This window comes from Canis lupus, chromosome 18 (assembly GCF_011100685.1).
Source record: "Canis lupus familiaris isolate Mischka breed German Shepherd chromosome 18, alternate assembly UU_Cfam_GSD_1.0, whole genome shotgun sequence".
Classification (NCBI taxonomy): domain Eukaryota; kingdom Metazoa; phylum Chordata; class Mammalia; order Carnivora; family Canidae; genus Canis; species Canis lupus.
The window spans coordinates 152,818-167,869 of record NC_049239.1 but is presented as its reverse complement, the minus strand read 5'-3'; positions in this window follow the sequence as shown (position 1 = coordinate 167,869).

Genomic DNA, 15,052 nt, shown 5'->3' with positions numbered 1-15,052 from the left:
GGGCCACCAGCTTGCCAGCCCCCATCCCGGCGCCTCTTGGAGGCCTGGCAGCTGGCCTGTGTTCGGGGTGGGGTGGCTTTAGGGGTATCTGCTCAGCGGGGCTGCCCCCGCTGTGGGGGGGTGGGGGGAGCAGCCCCAGGCCGACCCCCTGGCCTGACCCCGTGCCCTCTGCACCCCAGAGCTGACCCCGTGGTGGACCTGGAGGCTCAGGCAAGGTCATCGTTGCAACAGGAAGACCTTGACTGACCTGCATCTGTCTGCTTTTTTACAAAACGTGTTGTGCCCATGTGCGGCAGTGCCCAGGGCCCAGACTGGGTGGGGGCGACTCTTGGGCGTGCAGCGTGGCCTGCTGCCCCTGCTGTGGCATCGGAGCCCCCGAGGGTAGGCTCCAGCCTCTGGCCTCCTGCCTCCAGCCTCCGGCCTCCGGCCTCCGGCCACCGCAGCCCAGCCAGCCCGGGTTCTGAGCGTTCCCAGGCTTCCCCTCTGAGGCCAGCACGGGGCCTGACACGTGGCAGGCACTGCAGGAGCAGGAGACCGAGGGGAAATGAGGCCGGTGCATCCTGGGGAGCCTGCGGGGGGCCGGGGGAGGGGTGTGGCGTCTGGGCCAGGCCTGCTGCCCTGCAGCCTCCTGGCCCTGTCCCCACTGCTGCGCCTCTAGAGGCCTGCAGGCACCCCTGCCCCGGGCACACACCGGGCCACCGTCCCAGCAGCAGGGAGGGCGGTGAGAAGACGGCAGGAGGAAGCCAAGGCTCGGCCCGGATGCGCCGGGCGCCTGGGTGCTGGGCTGCCCCGGTCCATCTGCTCGCCGCCCCTGGGGAGCCGAAGCTCAGCACCTCGGCCTTGCAAGGGCCCCGCATGGAGAGAAGCCCCCTGGGATGGCTGCTGTATCCTGCCCCCAGCTGGTCTCCCTGGCCGCTCTGCTTCCACAGGAAATATGGAAAGTAGCAAGTGGAGCCTGGGGCCTGGCCTGGACTGAGCAAGGGGTGGGGGGCCGGGGCGGGGCGAGTCCCCCCTGGAGCCCTGCCCCGGGCGCTGGTGGCAGCCGGAGGCACCGGCATAGGGCTCTATAGATAGTCAGTTTATACATTTGCTTGGAGTTTACACTAATCTATATTTAAGGTATATGATAATTTAGGTTGACATAGTGGGATAGAAATTTTTTCTTTAGAAATTGTCCATACATTATTCATGCAGGAAATAGTGACCTGACACAAGACACCTGACCTCAACTTCGCACCATGGTGAGAGGTAACCAGGATAAACTGCACTTTACTGTGAAAACTGACCCCACTTCCATCCTGCCAGGGTCTTGCGTCGTTTGCCTCATTGTCAAGGGGACTTTACTTTCCCTGTTCACATCACAAGGATGTGGCGAGGATCAGGTATATGGAAGTGTGTTGGGATCTGTAAGAGACACACTCCAGCCAGCCAGCCATCTGTCCATCCATCCGTCTGTCTATTTATTGTCTTTACTGAGCTTTCATTCACGCTCACGCATGCAGATGCTCACAGAGCCCCGAAATCAGTGTCCCTCTTTTGTCAGACTAATAAATGGAACTTGAAGAGGTTAAGAGGTTTCCCCAAGGTTATGCAGCTGCCAGGCAGGTGCCGGCATGACCATGTGTTGTGACAGGCACTGGATGGTGACTTCGGGTGTGTTAAAAGAAGGTCCCTTGTGGGTTGGGAAGGGGCAGGGATGGGCAGGCTTCTTCACTGCCCTGCAGCTTTCTCCCTAATGCACGAACCTCATTTGAGCTGTTCTGCTCCACTGCACACAGCCCAGAGGGCCGTGAATAATCCGGGAGGAGCTGGGACCTCTGGGGGAAGCAAAGGGTCGGCTTTTGGGGGAGACGGGCCGTATCAGCTGGGAGTACTGTTAAGTGAGGCCTGGGAAATGAGTCCCATTTTTAAAATGTCATTTCATAAACTCACCCTGGAAGCAAATGCATTCTCTGCTGTGCGAGGAGCTCCACGTGGACTCAGAGCAAAGCAAACGGTGGTGATGCTGGTGATAATGACCATTGACATTTATTGCTATTTTGGGCCAGACTTTATGCAGCATCCCAAAATAGGTATTAGTGCCAATTTTACAAAAAAGAAATGGGCTACATATTAAAAAATACATAAAAGTGGAGGTTGAGTGGGGGCCCTATCAGGAATAAATGTGTTTGTTTTTAATGTGCCAGAACATAATTAATATTAAATGACGTGTAAACTAACTAACTAGGAAAATGTGGCTGTAGCCAGCCACAATCTACTCTTTTCCATCCAAGAGCAACAGCTCACTTCTGAAATTCATCAAAGTTCAGTTTGAACACAGAAGAGAGAAACTGGAGGCAAGCATAACTTCAATATTTTCAGCATTACTTTTTGTTACTTTGACATTTCATGTTGCCCTTTTTATATTTTGGGGAGCTGTATTTCCTAAAATATTCTCCCTTAAGAAGTCTTATCAGGGTTCTCCCAAGAAGAAGAACCAATAGGATTTACGTGCGCTACCCACGTCATCTCTCTCGATCTACAGCGTCTCTATGTTTATCCTTCATCACTATCTGTATATGTGGATCGTGCCTCTCTCCTGCAGGCTGGAGACCCAGGAGACGTCATGCTGCAGCTTGAGTCCGAAGGTCAAGGTTGTCTGCCATCAGAATCCCCTTTCTCAGGGAGGTCAGTCTCATCTCTACTAAGACCTTCAACTGACTGCATGAAGTCAGTGACTTCATGTGACTGCTCATCACACTGGAAAGCCTCGTCTGCTTTATTCAAAGTCTAATGATCTAAATGTTAATCACATCTAGAACATACCTTCGCAGAGAAATCTAGAACGTTTGACTAAATAGGCCTAGCCAAGTTGGCACAAAATTAACCATCACAAGTGTCACTCATTTAAAAAAATATATATTTGGTTTTTAAAATATTCTTGAACAAAAGGATCCTGCATCTAGTCAAACATTTATTATTTTTTTAATTTATTTATGATAGTCACAGAGAGAGAGAGAGAGAGAGAGAGAGGCAGAGACACAGGCAGAGGGAGAAGCAGGCACCGGGAGCCCGACGTGGGATTCGATAAATAAATAAATAAATAAATAAATAAATAAATAAATAAATATTTAAGAAAAAAAGAAATCATGGTGAATTTTCATAGGTGTGAAAATGCCACAAGTAAGAAAATGTCTTTTCTTCTAAAAGATTTTATTTATTTGAGAGACAGCCAGAGCGAGCGAGTGAGCAAGAGAGAGCATGGGGAAGGGCATGGAGAAGGACAAGCAGACTCCCTGCTGAGGGCAGAGTCTGACCTCAATCCAAGACCCTGAGACCATGACCTGAGCTGAAACCAAGAGTCAGACAATCACCCAGGAGCCCTGGAAAATGCCTTTTTTATTTGAGATGCGACTGATGGTTTTCCAGGTGAAATGACGTGTTTAAGGTTTTCTTTGAAATTACTCCAGCAAAAAGAAAACTGAAGATCAGTAAAACAAGTATGGCAAAATGCTAATGATTGCCAAAGCTGGGTGACATATATGAAGTCCACTGCTCTATTCTGTGTATGTGTAGATGCTTTCATCAATAAAAGTATACAATAAATAAACCTATTAAATATTAAGAATTTGCATGTTTACATATATAAATATAAATAAGCCTTTTAAAACATTATGATTTTCCATATAAAAAAATCTTACATAACAATTTGAATTTGTGTTGGTAAAACTGTATTGCTGAAATTCTTTTCAGCACCCTCCAAGTGCACCTTATACTTTCTCAGTATCCAAGATAAAAGTCGTCTGCTTCCTCAGCTGTTACATTAATAAGCCAGCTGTTCCTTCTGCATTCCCATCTCTGCTCTAGGACCCAAGTCTCTACAGGGCAGGATTTCAGTGACGCACCCTAACACCTCTAACACTAATATTTGTTGAATGAATAATTGTTTTTCTTGCCAGAAAATACTGAGTCGTGAATAGTCATTTCATAAATTTGAACGACGCTTCCATTCAACAATGGAATGATGAGCCAGTGCAACTTTTCAGTAATTAATGCACGAGTACAGCATTAGTTTTGCATCTCTTCAGAATTTCTTTTTTATAGTCCATACATTTTACAAGCCTGATAATACAGTATGGTCGCACATTAAGATTACTGGCAGGTTACAAAAGATTCACATTAAGTCGTCGCAAAAGCATATTCATGAAACTCCGCAGAAAATATTCAAAAATGTCTTGCACTTTTCTCAAGTACAACCTGACACGGGCACAGTTCGGTAGCGCGAGGCCGCCCGGGGGTCCGGCCGGGGGGGGGCGGGTCCACTCCTTGGGACTCGCGTCCTCCAGAACACGGTGTTTTGTCAGGAAACCCAGGGCGTGGGTTACAGTCTGCAAAGCCCAAATCAACATCTGACGGAAACTGGCTTCTGAGCAACAGAAACGGTTTTTGAAGAACAGAATTCCTTACTGGTCGCTTCCGGGGCCCCGGAGCCCACGAAAATGGCTTTTAGTGACTTAGGGCGGGTCACGGGGTTAACGGCCTCCTCGGGCGAGGGCGCCACGTAGATCCGTGAGAGGAAAGATAGTCTTCGAGCTGGGTTCTCCGCTTCCCACGCAGGGCTGGAGGATTCGCAGGCCGGAAAGTGTCGACCTTGCAAGATAAAACGGTTATTCTACCGGCAAATCGGGTTTCCCCAGGAGCAGCAGAGGCGCTGCAGCCTGGAAGCAGCCGGCGGGAAACGCTTTTATATGGAAGGGGGTGGGCGGGGCTGTATGGAAGGAAAGCCCATTGGAGGGCGGCGGCGGCTTCTCACTGGCTGAGTGCGGCGGCGGCTTCTCATTGGCTGCCGGTGATGGCGGCGGCTTCTCATTGGCTGAGCGTGGCAGAGGCTTCTCATTGGCTGCCGGTGATGGCGGCGGCTTCTCACTGGCTGAGCGTGGCGGCGGCCCGCCCGGAAGTCTTGGCGCTTCCTGCCGCCCTGGGCCGGGTGAGGCCGGTTTCCGCTTGAGGCTGTCCCGACGGCAGTTCCCGCGAGGTCTCCTCGGCTCGGCTCCGGCTCGGCTCCGGCTCCGGCTCCGGGGCAGCAGCAGGGGAGGCGCGGAGGCCCCGTGGAGCCCTGGCTTCCGGCCGGGCGGCGGAGCAGCTCGGGGGCCTCGCCGCGGGGCGGGCGCGGAGTAGCACGCGGCCTCCGCCTCGAGCTGTGCGGGCGGAGGCACCTGGGCCCCGAGCCCGTGGCGCGCCCGTCCCGCGGCCCCGTCTGCCTCCGGCCGGCCTCCCGGACGCCCCCTGTGCCCGCCCGTGGCCGCCGCGGGAGCCCTCCCCGGCGCAGCGGCCCTCGGGGCCCCCCGGGGACGGGGACGGGGACGGGGACGGCGGCGCGGCTCCGGCACGTCCTGCCCCCGCGTGGCCCCGCGTGCCCGTGTGGCGGTGTCGGCCGCCGCCGCCTGCAGCTGGGACGAAGCCGCCCGTACCTCGACGCTCCTCGGCGGCCGCGGCTCCCCGTGGGTCGGGCCGTGGCTGCTGCGTCGTGTTCCGCGTACCTGTCGGGCGGCCCGTGTCCTCGCCGCGAAGCACGGGCCTGGGGCGGGGGCGAGGGCGAGGGCGGGCGCGTCGCCGGGATCAGCGCCCTCAGGACCCCGAGCGCCCGGCGAGGCCCGCGCCTGCAGCCCCGGGAGTGGGGCCGGAGCCGGGCCCGTCGGGGGAAGCCCTGGCCTCGGCCTCGGGGGCGCAGGGGTGAGGCCCCGCCGTGCAGCCCGCCCCGCCCCGCCCCGCGGCTCCCTGCGCCCCACCCGGCCGAGGGCGGCGCTTGTCCCCGTGGCCGCGCCGCCGCCGCCGGAGCCTCCCCCGGGGCTGGAGGCCGCGTGCCCAGCGCCGACCACGCCGGGCCGCCTGCGGGGGGCCGGGGCCAGCCTGAGCCGCCGGAAGGGCCCCGCCCCCGTCCCCGCCCCCGCCCCCGCCCCCGCGTGCGCCTGCCCAGGGCCTGACCGGTCGCCGCAGACCTGGGGCCGAGGCCGGACACGGATCCCTGAGAGGCCCCGTCGGCCGCCCCGGCCCCCGCGGTGTCCCCGAGCTGCCCGGCCCGTCCTCCCGCCCCGCCCTCGGGACCCTCCCGGGAGCCCGGAGTTCTCCGGAGGACACGCGGCCGCTCGCCCAGACCCGGTGCGCGCTGGTCGCCGCAGGTGCCCCCCCCGTGCCCGGCAGCCCGACCCCACGCGGGCCCCTGGACGTTCCCTCCGCCCCTCGTCCTGCGGGCCGCGGTGTCCCTCGGTCGGCGCGGGCTCCGCTCACCGCGGGTGCCTGGGGCCCGTGTGCCGGCGTCGCGGAGCCCCTGCCTGCTGGGAGCGCGGCTCTGGCGCCGGCAGGGGTCGAGAGCGAGGGCAGCCGCGGGGGGCTCGGCGGCTCCTGCGGCGGCTTCGTTCCAGCGACGAGGACGCAGCCCGCAGCGCAGACGCCGCCTTGGGGAGCGACGAGTCGGGGTCCCCCGTGGGTGCCGTGGGGGGCGCGAGCGGCCGCGTCTGGGTCCCGCCGGCTTGCTGCGGAGGCGCCTCCACCCCGGGGCGCCGCGCTCTGGGGCCCTCGTGCCCGCGGCCGCCGAGTGCTCCGCCGCCCCGTCCCGCTGCGGCCCGCGCAGGCCCCGCCCAGTCCTGTGCTCTGCCGGCGGCGGCCCGTGTCCGTCCTGACGCCCGCCCCGCGAGGGCCGCCCTGGGGACCCCGGGCCCGAGGCCGCCCTGGTGGATGAGGCCTCTTGGGATACGAACAAGATTCAGCCTCTGCGGAGGGCGGAAGTGGTTTTTCTGTTGAAACACAGGGAACCCCTGCGGTAGCGCGTGCCCCGAGACTCCCCGCCCTTTGCTCCGCGTGCGCGGCGGGCGCTGCTGGGGCCTGCGGTCGCGCCCGCCGCTCCGTGCTGGCTGCGTGTTTCCAGAAGGGTGAGCCTCCGTTCACATTTGATTGCCTTTTCTGGGTCCCACACGGTTCTCCTTGTCCTTACTCCCACCCCGGGATTGTGTTTATTTCCTAGACAAAGTCACTTGTATCTTTGTTTCTCTGGTTCCCGCCAAGGTTAGGAGCCCTGCCTTCCCTGCCCAGAGCACGTGGTCAGGATTTTTTTCCCCTGGCGAAACGCCTTTTGGAGTTGTTTTCTTTTCTTTCTTTCTTTCTTTCTTTCTTTCTTTCTTTCTTTCTTTCTTTCTTTCTTTCTTTCTTTCTTTCTTTCTTTTTCTTTCTTTCTTTCTTTCTTTTTTTAGATCTGAAGCATTAAAAATGTAGTTATTTCAGCTTGAGAGTGGGGAGAGATCACAGATTGACTTTTAAGTTACTCTGAGAAAAGTGATGATTTGTCTCAATAGTTAGATAAGCCCTTACCATACAAATAAAGATGCGGTGATCTTTCATGCCACCCCTTCTTTCCTAAAGAGGAGACCCCGCCTCTTCTGTGGCCACTCACCCAGTGCTGATGCATGTTCCTCCTGAACTGTCTGTGGAAGTTTTGTACTTCTGGTTTGGCAGGTAAAGATCTGTTACATTTGAGCCACCCAGAACCTGGATTCCTTGCTAAGGTACCAGCAATATATCTTACTTACTTACTTATTTATTTAAATATTTAATTTATTTATTCATGAGAAAGAGAGAGAGAGGCAGAGACACAGGCAGAGGGAGACACAGGCTCCATGCAGGGAGCTCGATGTGGGACTCGATCCCGGGTCTCCAGGATCAGGCCCTGGGCTGAAGGTGGCGCTAAACCGCTGAGCCCACCCAGGCTGCCCAACATATCATATTTAGATAGAAAATTTCAGAGAAAGAAAATGTTCAAGTGCCCAAAGTTAGTAAAAATGAAATATGGTATGCTAATATTGCTAATATTTCCATATACACAAAAGATATTTTTCCTTTGTACGTTTGTTTCCTTTCTTGTGTTTGATGGCTTATGGTATGATTTACACATACATCCCTCCCCCTGAGTCTCACACTTCCTGAAACAGATAGGACACATGCAGCATCACCCTTGTGGGGAGAGGTGGCTGCTCTTTGACTAGCCGTTGGCTCTCAGGGATGGACATCAAGGGTTTCTGACTCTGCCCTGTGTGACTCTCACCCACATGGCACTTTGGTTATAGAATTGTCTGAAAAATGGAAGGAATAGATATAGAATACTTTATCCAACCAGAAAATTGACTTGATAATTAAAGATAAATTCAACAAGATTTGAAATGAAATGTTTTTTGAAAACCTCTGAGGCCCCAATTCTGCTATTATCATAACCACTGACAGGAGATAGATTTGGAAAATGTCATACAGTACCCGAATAAGCAAGTCTCCTTCAGAAAACAGCTCTAGATTGACCTGTGGAGAGGCATGCTCACTTCCTCCTGGATTCATGGGTCGGTCAGCTGGGCAGTCTGCAATGCTGTCCTTTAGGGTGGCTGAGGAAGAGAAAATGTTTAATGTTCCTGTTTGGCTTAGCTCTTTTTTTGGTATATTTTTTTATTGGAGTTTGATTTGCCAACATATAGCATAACATCCACTGCTCATCCCATCAAGTGCCCCCCCTCAGATCCCATCACTCAGTCACCCCATCCCCCCCCCACCTCCCCTTCCACTACCCCTGTTTGCTTCCCAGAGTTAGGAGTCTCTCATGTTCCATCACCCTATCTGATATTTCTCACTCATTTTCTCCCCTTTCCCCTATAATCCCTTTCACTGTTTTTTATATTCCCCGTATGAGTGGAACCATATGATGATTGTCCTCCAATTGACTCACTTCACTCAGCATCATACCCTCCAGTTCCGTCCACGTTGAAGCAGATAGTGGGTATTCATCCTTCTAATGGCTGAGGAATATCCCATTGTATACATAGACCACATTTCCTTTGTCCATTCTTCTTTCGATGGACACCGAGGCTCCTTCCACAGTTTGGCTATTGTGGACATTGCTGCTAGAAACATTGGGGTGCAGGTGTCCCGGCGTTTCACTGCATCTGTATCTTTGGGGTAAATCCCCAGCAGTGCAATTGCTGGGTCGTAGGGCAGGTCTATTTTTAACTCTTTGAGGAACCTCCACACAGTTTTCCAGAGTGGCTGTACCAGTTCACATTCCCACCAACAGTGCAAGAGGGTACCCCTTTCTCCACATCCTCTCCAACATTTGTGGTTTCCTGTCTTGTTGATTTTCCCCATTCTCACGGGTGTGAAGTGGGATCTCATTGTGGTTTTGATTTGTATTTCCCTGATGGCAAGTGATGTGGAGCATTTTCTCATGTGCTTGTTGGCCATGTGTGTGTCTTTGGTGAAATTTCTGTTCATGTCTCCTGCCCATTTCATGATTGGATTGGTTGTTTCTTGGGTTTTGAGTTTAACAAGTTCTTTATAGATCTTGGATATGAGCCCTTTGTCTGATTATGTCATTTGCAAATATCTTCTCCCATTCTGTAGATTGTCTTTTGGTTTTGTTGACTGTTTCTTTTGCTGTGCAGAAGCTTTTCATATTGATTAAGTTCCAATAATTCATTTTTGCTTTTGTTTCCTTTGCCTTCATAATTGTATCTTGCAAGAAGTTGCTGGTGGCCAAGTTCAAAAAGGGTGTTGCCTGTGTTCTCCTCTAGGATTTTGATGGAATCGTGTCTCACATTTAGATCTTTCATCCATTTTGAGTTTATATTTGTGTCTGGTGCAAGAGAGTGGTCTAGTTTCATTACTCTGCGTGTGGATGTCCAATTTTCCCAGCACCATTTATTGAAGAGACTGTCCTTCTTCCAGTGGATGGTCTTTCCTGTTTTGTCGAATATTAGCTGACCATAGAGTTGAGGGCCCATTTCTGAGTTCTCTATTCTGTTCCATTGATCTGTGTGTCTGTTTTTGTGACAGTACCACACTGTCTTGATGACCACAGCTTTGTAGTACAACCTGAAATCTGACATTGTGATGCCCCCAGATATGGTTTTCTTTTTCAATATTCCCCTGGCTATTCGGGGTCTTTTCTGATTCCACACAAATCTTAAGATTACTTGTTCTAATTCTCTGAAGAAAGTCCATGGCATTTTGATAGGGATTGCATTGAATGTGAAAATTTCCCTGGATAGCATAGACATTTTCACCATATTAATTCTTCCAATCCATGAACATGGAATATTTTTCCATCTCTTTGTGTCTTCCTCAATTTCTTTAAGTGTTCTGTAGTTTTTAGGGTATAGATCCTTCACCTCTTTGGTTAGGTTTATTCCTAGGTATCTTACGCTTTTGGGTGCAATTGTAAATGGGGTTGACTCCTTAATTGCTGTTTCTTCAGTCTCATTGTTAGTGTATAGAAATGCCACTGATTTCCGGGCATTGATTTTGTATCCTGCCACTTTGCCAAATTGCTGTATGAGTTCTGGCAACCTTGGGGTGGAGTCTTTTGGGTTTTCTATGCACAGTATCATGTCATCTGCTAAGAGGGAGAGTTTGACGACTTCTTTGCCAATTTGAATGCCTTTTATTTCTTTTTGTTGCCTGATTGCTGAGGCTAGGACTTCTAGTACTATGTCGAATAGCAGTGGTGAGAGTGGACATCCCTGTTGTGTTCCTGATCTTAGGGGAAAGGCTCCCAGTGTTTCCCCATTGAGAATGATATTTGCTGTGGGCTTTTCATAGATGGCTTTTAAGATGCTGAGGAATGTTCCCTCTATCCCTACACTCTGAAGAGTTTCGATCAGGAATGGATGCTGTATTTTGTCAAATGTTTTCTCTGCATCTATTGAGAGGATCATATGGTTCTTGTTTTTTCTCTTGTTGATATGATCTATCACATTGATTGCTTTCCGAGTGTTGAACCAGCCTTGCATCCTGGGGATAAATCCCACTTGGTCATGGTGAATTATCTTCTTAATGTACTGTGAGAGGACTCAGGCCCCCAGCTCTGCCCAGACCAGGGCCGGGACCTGCTGAGGATCAAGGTGTTCCTCACGAAAGCAGTTCACAGCACACGACTGGTAGACAGCTGCTCTCCAGGGCAGCCCAGGTCCCATGTGTGCCCCTTACCTTGGGCCATCCTGGGCAGAGGGTCAGAGCGAGGGCAAGGGTCTGAGGTCTCTACCACTGTCAGTGGCCTGCAGCACAGCCCAGTGGGTGGGGACAGGCCCGAACTAGCGACACGTGGGCAGACTGCCTGGAGACAATGGCAGAGGCAAGCAGAGGACCTATTCAGGGTCTTCGAGGGCTGACAGGCCTGCAAAGGACCCCTGCCTCCCTCCCCGCAAAGGATCCCAGCCCCTGTGGGATTCACGTAGCCTAAAATTAACCATTTTAAACTGAGAAACCACCACCTCTCTCTCCATCCAAGATACTGGATCCACACCCCCAAAAGGAAAGCCGGTGCCCATTTAGCGGCCCTCCCCGATGCCCTGACCCCAGCCCCTGGGGTCACAGTGGACCCCTGCATGGACAGTCCACAGCACTGCTGTACGAGACTCCACAGGTGCTGCTGCTTTGCAGTTACCCCTGCAGCTGGGTAATTTCATAGTTCTCAGTGTATTTTCAAGGTTGACTAGACCCGTTTCATCTTTGAGTTTCTTTTTGAGCAGCTGTAACCATCTGTCCCGTGTTGTTCAGGCCCAGAGTCTTCCTTGGGCTGTCTTCCTGTGCGGCTGCTTACTAGCTATGGAGGGGATGTGCTCAGCTGCATCACTCAGTTTACTGCGTACAAGTCCCAAGCACAGGAATGGGTTAGGACTAGCTCTCAGCAATGACACAGTGGATTAGCAGGTAGGAAACAGAAGAGTAGACTGTGCCCGTTACATGGTAAGGAAGTTTAGGAGAAAAAGAGCTCTGGGAGATTATAAGAAATAGCCCAGTTCATAGCTTCAGAAAAATGAGCCCTTTGTTCTGAGCCAAAGCTCTGGAAGATGGAGGAACATTTAATTTATCACAAGAAATGATAAAGTAAAGGAAGGAAAGAAGTTAGACCATCTGCTAGGACCTCTCCTCTGCACCTGCCATTCTGTGAGCCTGGTGGGAAGCCCGTGCCCATCTCCTTCCACAGAGAGCAGAGCCCAGGGTCCATATGACAGGCTGGGCAGAGAGACACACCTGCAGTCTGGGTCACCTATTGTACCTGAGCTGAGCGTGAGGCCTTCTTCCTGTGTCCGGGACCCAAACACTGCGGTGCCGCTTCTGCCTCACAGAAGGTCAACGCTTAGAGCTTGTGGGCAAGCTCCTCTCGTAGCTTGATCTGGAGCCACGCGGCCGCTTACCTGCAAAGCAGCTCTTCACCTTCAGGTAGCCCATGACCAGCCTGAGGATGCAGAGCTTGTCAAGCCGGGCTGCACGTCCTCGGGGTAGGGCAGCAAGGTGGTCAGTTTGCTCAGCTCTGGATTCCAACGGTCCGGTGCTGCTTCAAAGGGTTGCATTTGGCTCCCTCTGGAGGCTGTGGCTCAGGACTTGGCAGGGAGAGAGCAGCAATCATTCTCTACCTCCCTCTGTACCTTCACCGGAGTCACCCGCAGGGCCCCCAGGCCATGCCGGACGCCATCTGGCCCCAGGTCCTGGTGCTTGGAGGCAGGGACCCTTGTCCTTCAGGTTCGGGTTCTGTCCTCACTGCCCTCCTGGCCGGCGGGCCCTATTCATACTGTGCACATGCGAGACCTGGTGGCCCTCAAGGCACTAGGGGCCCAGGACTGGTCATCCCCTCCCAACTTTCTGGTAGCCTGACATGTTTCCAACCATTTTTTAAAAAGATTTTATTTACTTATTCATGAGAGACACAGAGGCAGAGACACAGGGAGAGCGAGAAGCAGGCTCCCTGCGGGGAGCCCAACGTGGGACTCGATCCCAGGATCCCGGGGTCACGCCCAGGGCCGAAGAAGGCCAGTGCCCAACTGCTGAGCCACCCACGGGCCCCAATATCCACACATAAATTTTAAATGAGTAAATCTCCATACTACAATTAACACTGAAAAAGCTGAAGCTCCATTTAAGAAATTATAGTTAAGAATTGAGCCTACACACAGACACAAACACACACACACATTAACATACATCTACATGTATACTCTCTTTCTCTGCATGCACACACCCATGCACACCCCAGACCAATGTACATCATAATTACATTGTTAAAAACCAGGGATGGGGAGAGCCAAAGGAAAAAAGACCCATTTCATACAGACAAATAAAGACAGAATAAATGACTTCTCGTCAGAAAAAATGCAAACCAAAGCACAACAGGGTGATATCTTTAATGTTCCAAAAGAAGGGAGCTGTTAACCCAGAATCTCGTATCTGGAGAAATGATCCTTCAAAATGAGGGCAAATTAAAGAAATTTTCAGACAAAAATTCAAAGATTGTATCTCCAGAAGATTTGAGCTACAAAAATACTAAAGAAATTTCTTCAAGCTGAAGAAAAATGGCATTAGGTAGAAATGTGGATCTCCACGAATGAATGAACAATGTTGTAGACAATAAAAAATTTAATGATTTTATTTAAATGGTAATTGTGTAAATAAAAACAGTATTGCATCATGGGGCTTGCAACATATGTAGAAGTAGAATTTGTGAAAACAATAACACAAAGGATGGGAAGTGGAATTACATTGTTGTGAGGTGCTTATGTCGTCCATGAAGTAGTACAATATTATTTGAAAGTAGACAGTAATAAGTTAAGATGTGCATTTTATGCCTTATGGCAACCACTGAAAAAATAAAACAGAAGTACAGCTAATCTGTACTTATTAGAGGAGAAACATGAGATACTAAAGAAGAATGAGGGGATCCCTGGGTGGCGCAGCGGTTTAGCGCCTGCCTTTGGCCCAGGGCGCGATCCTGGAGACCCGGGATCGAATCCCACGTCGGGCTCCCGGTGCATGGAGCCTGCTTCTCCCTCTGCCTATGTCTCTGCCTCTCTCTCTCTCTCTGTATGACTATCATAAATAAATAAAAATTAAAAAAAAAAAAAGAATGAAATCCAAAGGTAGTAAGGAAAAGAGGAAAAATAACAAAGATGGAACAAAGAAAAAATAGCGAGATGGCAGACTTAACCCTATTGATAGTGACAAAAATGTAAACAGAGGATATCAGACTGACCTGATATATGGTGTCTGGAAGAAACCCAATTAAAAGGTAAAGACACAGATTAAAGTGAAAAGATTGGAAAAAGACATACTATGTACACACTAGACATAGGAAATCTGGAGGTGCTGACAAAGAAGACTCACCAAAGAGAAAGATATTTTCATAATATTAAAAAGGTCATACCAATCATATATGCATTTAATAACAGAGTTTCAAATATGTGAAGCAAGAACTGACGTAACTGCCAGGAGAGACAGGCGAATCCATTAACTAGAGTTGGGGACTTCTGCGCTATTCTCTCAGTAACTAATAGGACAGATTGCTAGAAAATCAAGGACATACAAGACATGAACGCTATCCTCTAACTTGGTATGATTGACATTTATAAAACAGTGTACCCAACGACTGCAGAATATAGATTCTTTTCATGCACATGCAAAAATTCACCACGGGAGACCATAAAACAAGCCTTAGTACATTTAAATAGATACAAATCATTTAATCATCATAGAGTATATTCTCAGACCACAATATTTGTGAATCAATAATTAAAACATCTGAAAAGTCCTCAAATATATGAAAATCAATACATTTTAAAATAACTCATGGGCCAAAGAAGAAATCACAGGGAAAATAAAAACATTTCTAAGTGGTAATGAAAGACAACATGCCAAAATTTGTGGGGTACAGTTAAAAGATGATTGTGTAGAAGGAAGATTATAATCTTATATAAGTAAAGGAGGAAGTTTTACAGTCAGTGATCTGGGTTGCCTCCTTAAGAAGCTAGAAACACAAGAATAAACTAAGCCCAAAGCATGTAGAAGGAAAGGAAATAATCAAGTTAAAGCAGAACAATAAAACAGAAAATGGAGGAGCTAAATGAACCAAAAACTGAAAATATCAACAAAATTGTTAATCATCCAGCTAGAGTAATCAGTTCCCGCCAAAAAGAAAATGCAAATTACCAACAGCAAGGAAAAAAGGGAGATAGTTCTAGATCCTACAGACATTGAGAGGAGAAAATCTTTG